At 44.1% G+C, this 8,579-nt stretch overlaps 1 pseudogene; it reads right to left on the bottom strand.

Moving 5' to 3' along the window:
- Window positions 1-8,579, bottom strand: part of LOC111954591 (utrophin-like) — a 241,603-nt pseudogene that overhangs the window by 161,744 nt on the left and 71,280 nt on the right.

The following is an 8,579-nucleotide window of genomic DNA, read 5'->3' as shown; positions in this document are numbered from 1 at the left end:
ACACACACACACACACACACACACACACACACACACACACACACGTGAGACAGAGATGGCGTAAAAACTTTGGTTTGGTATAGTGTTGCCCATCAGGCTGACCTCTTCCTGCTGGGGCATACTTGATCAATGGAGAGAACACAGGACATGCTTTTAGAGAGAGAGCGAGAGAGCGAGAGAGTGAGAGAGCGAGAGAGCAGAGCGAGAGAGCGAGCGAGAGAGAGAGAAGAAAAATGAAATAGCATGAGAAAGATGTGAGACAGAAAATGGAGGAGAGCGAGAGAGAGAGGTAGAGGTAGAGAGATGTATTACTCCCTCCCTCGCTCTGTATCCTCCCCCCTTTCCCAGTGATGAGACTTGCAGCGTAGTTCTACTGGTAACACTTGCTTTCTTCTCCGCTCTAACACACCCAACACCTTAAGAAATGTCAAACTTCGTTCACACACCATACTTACCATAGCTTGTACGGTAAATGCCAGGTCAAATAAGGAACATGGAGCTAACAGGCATGTCTTTACCCATAGCATCAAAAAGATAGACCAGACCGTGAGTACTGACTACTGTAATGGAGAAGGTCAGATCCCTTCACAACACTAACAGGGGACACACTGTTATGCTGATTAATGCGGACCCAAAAGCGACTTAAAGAAACAGAGTCTTTATTCCAGGCAAAAACACGACAGGGCGGAACAAGGACACAGGACAGCAAACATCAAACAAGAATCCGACAAGGACAGAAGCGGAAAACAGAGGGAGAAATAGGGACTCTAATCAGAGGGCAAAATAGGGGACAGGTGTTAAAGAGTAAATGAGGTCGTTAGGAGAATGAGAAACAGCTGGGAGCAGGAACGGAACGATAGAGAGAGAGAGCGGGAGAGGGAGAGAGGGAGGAGGAGAGAGAGAGAGAGAAAGAGGGAAAGAACCTAATAAGACCAGCAGAGGGAAGCACAGGGACAAGACATGAAAATAAATGACAAAACATGACACACACACAGCATATGCCAGCCTTATGTAACATGGCATCATATATGTGCACTGGGACAAGGGGCATTGGGACCTAATGATGGTGGGACCAAATGTATCTAGATTTTGGCTATAAGTGGTCATTTAATTTCTACCCAGATGATGTAAATGAAATGTGCGTTTGCCCTCAGCTTCCTCTCTCTCTCAGACTCTTTCAGTTTCCGTCGTATCCAGTTTTGACTGGTTCAACCTTCAAAGTTACAGAACATATCAAATACAAATAGCTAAATCAATTTCTATACCTTTTCATCCGTGTGACTATGATGATAAAGTATTGAAGGTCCACAAGAACACAGTGGCCTCCCAGTTCCTCTGTGGAGATCGGAGCACCTTCAAGAAGGACAACCGTCTCTGCAGCACTCCACCAATCAGGCCTTTTATGGTAGTGGCCATACTGAAGCCACTCCTCAGTAAAAGGCACATGACAGTCCGCCTGGAGTTTGCCAAAAGGCACCTAAAGAACTCCCAGACCATGAGAAACAAAATTCTTTGGTCTGATGAAACCAAGATTGAACTCTTGATCCTTGATGAAAACCTGATCCAGAGAGCTCAGAACCTCAGACTGGGCCGAAGGTTCACCTTCCAACAGGACAACAACCTAAGCACACAGCCAAAACAACACAGGAGTGGCTTCGGAACAAGTCAAAGGGAAGCACAGCCGCGAGCTGCCCAGTGACACGAGCCTACCAGACAAGCTAAATCACTTCTATGCTCGCTTCGAGGCAAGCATGAGAGCATCAGCTGTTCCGGACGACTTTGTGATCACGCTCTCCATAGCCGACGTGAGTAAGACCTTTCAACAGGTCAACATACACAAGGCTGCGGGGCCAGACGGATTACCAGGACGTGTGCTCCGGGCATGTGCTGACCAACTGGCAGGTGTCTTCACTGACATTTTCAACACATCCCTGATGTGTCTGTAAGTCTGTAATACCAACATGTTTCAAGCAGACCACCATAGTCCCTGTGCCCACCATAGTCCCTGTGCCCAAGAACACAAAGGCAACCTGCCTAAATGACTACAGACCCGAAGCACTCACGTCTGTAGCCATGAAGTGCTTTGAAAGGTTGGTAATGGCTCACATCAACACCATTAGCCCAGAAACCCTAGACCCACTCCAATTTGCATACTGCCCAAACAGATCCACAGATGATGCCACCTCTGTTGCACTCCACACTGCCCTTTCCCACCTGGACAAAAGGAACACTTATGTGAGAATGCTATTCATCGACTACAGCTCAGCGTTCAACACCATAGTACCCTCAAAGCTCATCACTAAGCTAAGGATCCTGGGACTAAACACCTCCCTCTGCAACTGGATCCTGGACTTCCTGACGGGCCGCCCCCAGGTGGTGAGGGTAGATAGCAACACATCTGCCATGCTGATCCTCAACACTGGAGTTCCCCAGGGGTGCATGCTCAGTCCCCTCCTGTACTCCCTGTTCACCCACGACTGCATGGCCAGGCATGACTCCAACACCATCATTAAGTTTGCAGACGACACAACAGTGGTAGGCCTGATCACCGACAACGACGAGACAGCCTGTAGGGATTAAGTCAGAGACCTGGCCGGGTGGTGCCAGAATAACAACCTATCCCTCAACGTAACCAAGACTAAGGAGATTATTGTGGACTACAGAACAAGGAGGACCGAGCACGCCCCCATTCTCATCGACGGGGCTGTACAGTCATGGCCAAAAGTTGAGAATGACACAAATATTAATTTCCACAAAGTTTGCTGCTTCAGTGTCTTCAGATATTTTTGGCATATGTTACTCTGGAATACTGAAGTATAATTACAAGCATTTCACAAGTGTCAAAGGCTTTTATTGACAATTACATGAAGTTGATGCAAAGAGTCAATATTTGCAGTGTTGACCCTTCTTTTTCAAGACCTCTGCAATCCGCCCTGGCATGCTGTCAATTATCTTCTGGGCCACATCCTGACTGATGGCAGCCCATTCTTGCATAATCAATGCTTGGAGTTTGTCAGAATTTGTGGGTTTTTATTTGTCCACCCGCCTCTTGAGGGTAGACCACAAGTTATTTTTGCTCTTCACTATCACAATATTAAAAACGGTCAAATTGATTCATGAATTAAATCGCTTTAGCCAACATATTTTGGTTCATCTGTTGAAGGATTGACTGACTGAAAACGGGCAATAAGATACACTACAAGAAAGGAAACACATACAGTATATAACCGTAGAAAACGGTTGCAGGTCGGAGGGCCATCAAACAAGTGCAGATCGGAGGGGCATCAAGCGAAACAGACCAATGAAGCATGGGTAAACGGCGGGAGTATCTATGACTCTGAGGACTGGGTAGGGTAGGGGGCCCACGCCCTCCACTTCTCCCTTCCATCGGCGCAGGGTTCTGGGTTGGGAGGGTTGGTAACTTTTCTTCGGCTCTCGCCCTAGCTCGGATCCCCACATCTCCATGTCGCCTGGCTTGTACCCGACCGGCTCCATCCCCCCCTTTCCCTGTTAGGCACGGCCGCATGGCGCACCCTCTTTCTCCGTTCAGCACGGCCGTATGGCGCACCCCCAATATTAAGGTACACATGGGCATATTTATATAATGAATATGAATTATGAGGGCAGAAATTATTAAATATTAAAGCAGAAGACCTCTCACTAAAGGCGTTAGTCATACAAAAGTTATACTTCAATCCGAACTGGTTAGAGATTATAAGAGTACATGGCCATAAAGGCCAGATCCTTTTCCAAGCTGTTCAAACATTCATAGATGACCAGCAGCGTCAAATAATATAAACAGTGGTTATAGAGGGTGCAACCAGTCAGCACCTTAGGAGTAAATGCCAGTTGGGTCAAGACAGCAAGTGTGCGAGAGAGAGAGAGGATCGAAACACACACAGTAACGCATGGAATATATCAATAAGAATGTCAGATTAATATGTGGTGCAGATCACCTATTATCCTTCTCATACTTTTAAGAATTGTGTGTGTTCAATTATGTGACATTGCGGCATTTAAAGCATATTGAAGACAGGATTTGAAGAAATAGCCTAGTATGGTCAACTATTTCAGCACTGTTTCGCACTGCTCTGAGACAAGCATGGGGACTGATCTTGATAAATCAATAAAAACACATTTTCACTGAATCTCCGTTTGGCTATTTGTTAGCCTACAATTAGGGTTTGGAAATGTTAGGATTATTTTGCTCTTAGTACTGTAGCCTACTCCCGACCGGTAACGTTGTACAGCGCCATATTTTCCTAACGGAAACCCTGAGGGTTTTGTTTTTTGTTTTTCTTGGGATAGAAACACCATAACATTAATCAAATGAATTAATCAATCCCATATACTATGTTTTTACAAAAAAGGTTTTAAATTCTCTAGTACAGCCAATATTAAAACAAGTCAAATGCTTCTCAAAGATGCCCTCTGGTGGTCAAACTAGCACTAACCAGCATTAATGGCAACAATGGCTGACACTTAAATAACATGCCATAGAATTCTGCGGCAGCCCGCAAGGTGTCCTGCAGTATGATGCAACTTTTTCCAGAAGAACCGCTGTATGCTACTGTAAAATGCATTTCAATTTTTCTTGGAATAGAAACACCATAATATTAATCAATTTAATTTAGATACATTTCTAACAGTATAAACAGCACAACAAATTCAATAATAATAACAAATTATAATCAATCCCATATAGTCTGTTCTAACAACAAAAGGTTTTAAAGTCTCTCCAGTACAGCCAATATTAAAAACAGTCAAATTTGTTTGTGAATTCAATCGCGTGAATTCAAGGCTCCTTTTGTGATTTAGTTTTGTAACTAAAATGCTTGACTGTATTTAAAGACATGGGTTACTTGTATGCTGTGCGATGACATGCACAAATGAATGAATGATTGATTGATATACAGTATATTGAAGTAGGCCTGTATTCCAATAGGTAAGTTATGCTAAAACAGCTACAGTAAACAGGACTCTTAGGCCTACAGCTCCATGTCATTTCAATAACTTAGCTTCTCACAGACGCCCTCTGGTGGTCGAATCAGCATTAATGGCAAAAACGGCTGACAGTAAAATACTATGACGTTATGCACTCCAGCATGCCATACCATTCCGCAGCATCCCGCATTCTGTTAAAGGAAGAACCACTGTAGGTGGTGTGACTGAAACTGTATTTCCTCACCCAAACCCCACCGGACAGTTTCTTGGCTAGAGCCTGAGCCAGGGTGCTTCCATGCCCTTCAAGCACATCAATGGAGGGATGACATTTCTCATTTGTTTATTTCTTGCCTTTCCTCTCCTCCCCGGGGTTGATGATCACAGGTCTTTTTCTACGACTACCTGTCAACAACAACACTTATGGCAACCAGTGGTAAGCAATCCCAGAACACTCCAAAATTCAGTTATGGCATGTATCACATCAGTGATCGAGTTATGTTCTCCCCAGTGCTACTGCTACTATGTGACCTTTCTGATGCATTATACATCCTACTTTATATGATAAATAGGATGGTGTGTTGAAAGACCCCGGGGAGCCTGTCAGGCATCACAGACATGTATTCAGGCAGTGAGGGGTACAGCTATCAGTAATGTTTCATTCCAGAAAGTGGTTCCTTTCCCTCTGACCACCCCTTTACAGACACTGAGACAACCTGAAAGGTGTGTAAACAATATATTTACTTTGATACTGTATTGCTTTCACCTATGCAGTCCTATCAGATGCATGGAGGGAATTAAGAAGTGAGCAAGGGCCAGGCCATAAGGGGGGGACAACTTTTCGGAATGGAATACAGCCCTAATCCATTTTCTTTCTAGGATGAAGGAAGCTGGAACACACTACTCCCAACAACCATCATCAACACAAGACCTCCAAATAGAGCAGAAAAGTGGCCCATACAGAAACACAATAGACCACTATAATACTCTGCTGCCAAGGCTAAAACTGGAAAACAATTAGTTTTCCTCTCCTCCCAGCCGAGACACAATGTACTGTTGAGGCCCAGACACTTTTAGAGAGAGAGAAAGAGAGAGAGAGAACATTTCATTGAGTTGTGCCTTCATGAACGCTGACTCCCTGCACCCTAAAAATAGCAAACAGTCATTTTTCACCATTGGATGTGTCTAAGAAGTCTGAGTGGAGCTAGGGGAAAAGTCTGAGAGAAAAAGACGGAAAGTTTGTTAGTTTGAGAGAGTGCAATGTGGCAATTATTTTCTACAGCTATACACTCCAGGCCTCTGATGTGTCTTCCTGAGTAACAAAATTGAATGTGTGTGGTGTGTGCGTGCGTGCGGGGCCTGCAGTGGAGTAGCTAGGTGGATTTACGGTGGCTGTGAGCCTTTCAGATTGATACTCAACTAGGGAGAAAGACCCATTAATTACTACTAACAACTCTGTCCTGTTCAGCACACACACACACAAACAGGATATAACCTAAATACTGAACAAAAAACTATGCACTATCATTAGATTGAGAGATCTGACACACTTACAGCCTTATACACATATTTGCAACCATCTACCCACACATGCAGACTCCATTAAATCAAAATCTAATCAAATTGTATTTGTCACATGCTTTGTAAACAACCTGTGTAGACTAACAGTGAAACGTTTACTAATTGGCCCTTCCCAACAATGCAGAGAGGGAAAAAAGAGAAATAATAGAAAAAAAAAGAACACAAGGAATAAATACACAATGAGTAACTAGACTATAACTAGATATCATAACTAGACTCGTGTACCAGTACCAAGTCGATGTACAGGGATAGAAGGTTACTGAAGCCATAACCCAGTTGTTTCTGGTGACCTGGTCCCTACATTATGTTTCTGTGTTGTCCTCTGTCCCATACCCATCATGCTCTGCTCCTAGCGGCTCTATTTATATGCCCCCTGAGGCCCACGCCTTGGTGACCGAGTGATTGACAGGGCAATCGACAAGCAAGGTTGATCCATCTGACTTCCTCCCACCTCCCACCGACCTTCTCTGATCGCTCTGACATCACAGTGGCACTCCGCTTTTCAGACATTAAGTCTCCTCATCTTGGGTCCCAGACTGTGTGTGAGTGAATGAGTGAGTGAGTGAGTGGATAACTGAATTTGGAATTTGCTATGGCCCTGTGTTCCTTTGCTAGGTGGCCCTTCAAAAACTGGGATGAGGTCACCTAGCAGAGGGGCAAACACACACACACGTTTTGGGGTCACTAAACATGCTCAGACACACTCCTTTCATTCTTCTCCAGTGTAGGTGTTTTCAAGGGCACTTTCACCAATTCTCCAGGGGATTATCTCATTACTGACATTAAAGGAATCTAATTGGGCCTTGAAATGAATAGATTAATTTAGCCATTACAAGTGATAACCTATTAAAGGGTTTGGGGATTTGTGTGTGTGCGTGCGTGCATGTGTGTGTGTCAGTGTTGCTTTGTGTGTGTTTCTGTGTATATATGTGTGTATGCTCACTCACCCTAGTACCTTCTTCAGGGTTAATGTGTTTATGGGGAAATCATTACCCCCTTTAACCTCATATCACAGGCAATAACTCACACACTTCAAGAGCAGACAGTCACAAACATACGTGTCTACCTGAGCTCTCTCGATGTCATTAAGAGACATGATGGACATTAATGTCATCAGTGGAAGAAAGCAAAACTGTCCAAGCATCCCTTTCTACCACATTCTCCCCTCCCACCCCCTGTAACTAACAGCTATTCTAATCTCCCTTTAGTGTTTATGTGTGTGGGTGTGTGTGCTCGCTCACTGTGTGCGAAATACTGTATGTTGATGTCACACTGTCACTGTGAGTGTGTAAATGTGCCTGTGTGTAAATGTGCCTGTGTGTATGCATTTGCATGTATGTGAGAAAGTGTGCATGTGTGCATATTAGAGGTCTTCACGGATATACCCAAACCCAATTTGTATTTATTTATTTAACCTTTATTTAACTAGGCAAGTAAATTAAGAACAAATTCTTATTTGCAATGACCGCCTACCCCGGCCAAAACCTCCCCCGGACTTCTGTATTGACACCTCTAGCACTGAGATGCAGTGCCTTAGATCTCTGTGCCACTCGACTACCCGATATCTGACCCTATATCCGAACAGGTCGGACCAAAATTCTGTAGTTGACCCTTGGATCCCAGATCGGATCACACTCAGGTGACAAGGACTTTGGATCTGTCTGAGTATATGTGAAATACTGACTAGATCCAAAATTATATTTGATGAAGAAAATATTCGGATGAAAATAGATATCCTCTATAAATCACACTTGCTATGCGTGGCAGTTGTTTCAGTCAATAGCCTATCTGGCTCGAGCTCTCATTATAGCGAACTTGAAACATTGTTAGGACAGGGCCCTGCGGTTTCCTGCACCAATGAGCTCCAAACAGACAGCTGTATTTGCACAAGGGTAGCCTATTTTATGACGTTTCCACCGGAGATATGGGATCAGCAATGTGTTGCTATTTTACACCAAGGCACTGTGGTTACTTAGGCATGGGAAGGAGAGTGTTGGAAAGATTTTTTAAATACAGTGAGGAGTGGTGGTGAGTTAAGACAAATCAGAAATAATATC

The sequence above is a fragment of the Salvelinus sp. IW2-2015 genome, linkage group LG28 (assembly GCF_002910315.2).
Source record: "Salvelinus sp. IW2-2015 linkage group LG28, ASM291031v2, whole genome shotgun sequence".
Taxonomy (NCBI): domain Eukaryota; kingdom Metazoa; phylum Chordata; class Actinopteri; order Salmoniformes; family Salmonidae; genus Salvelinus; species Salvelinus sp. IW2-2015.
The sequence above is the reverse complement of the archived record's forward strand: the minus strand, read 5'-3'. Positions and strand labels throughout refer to the sequence as shown.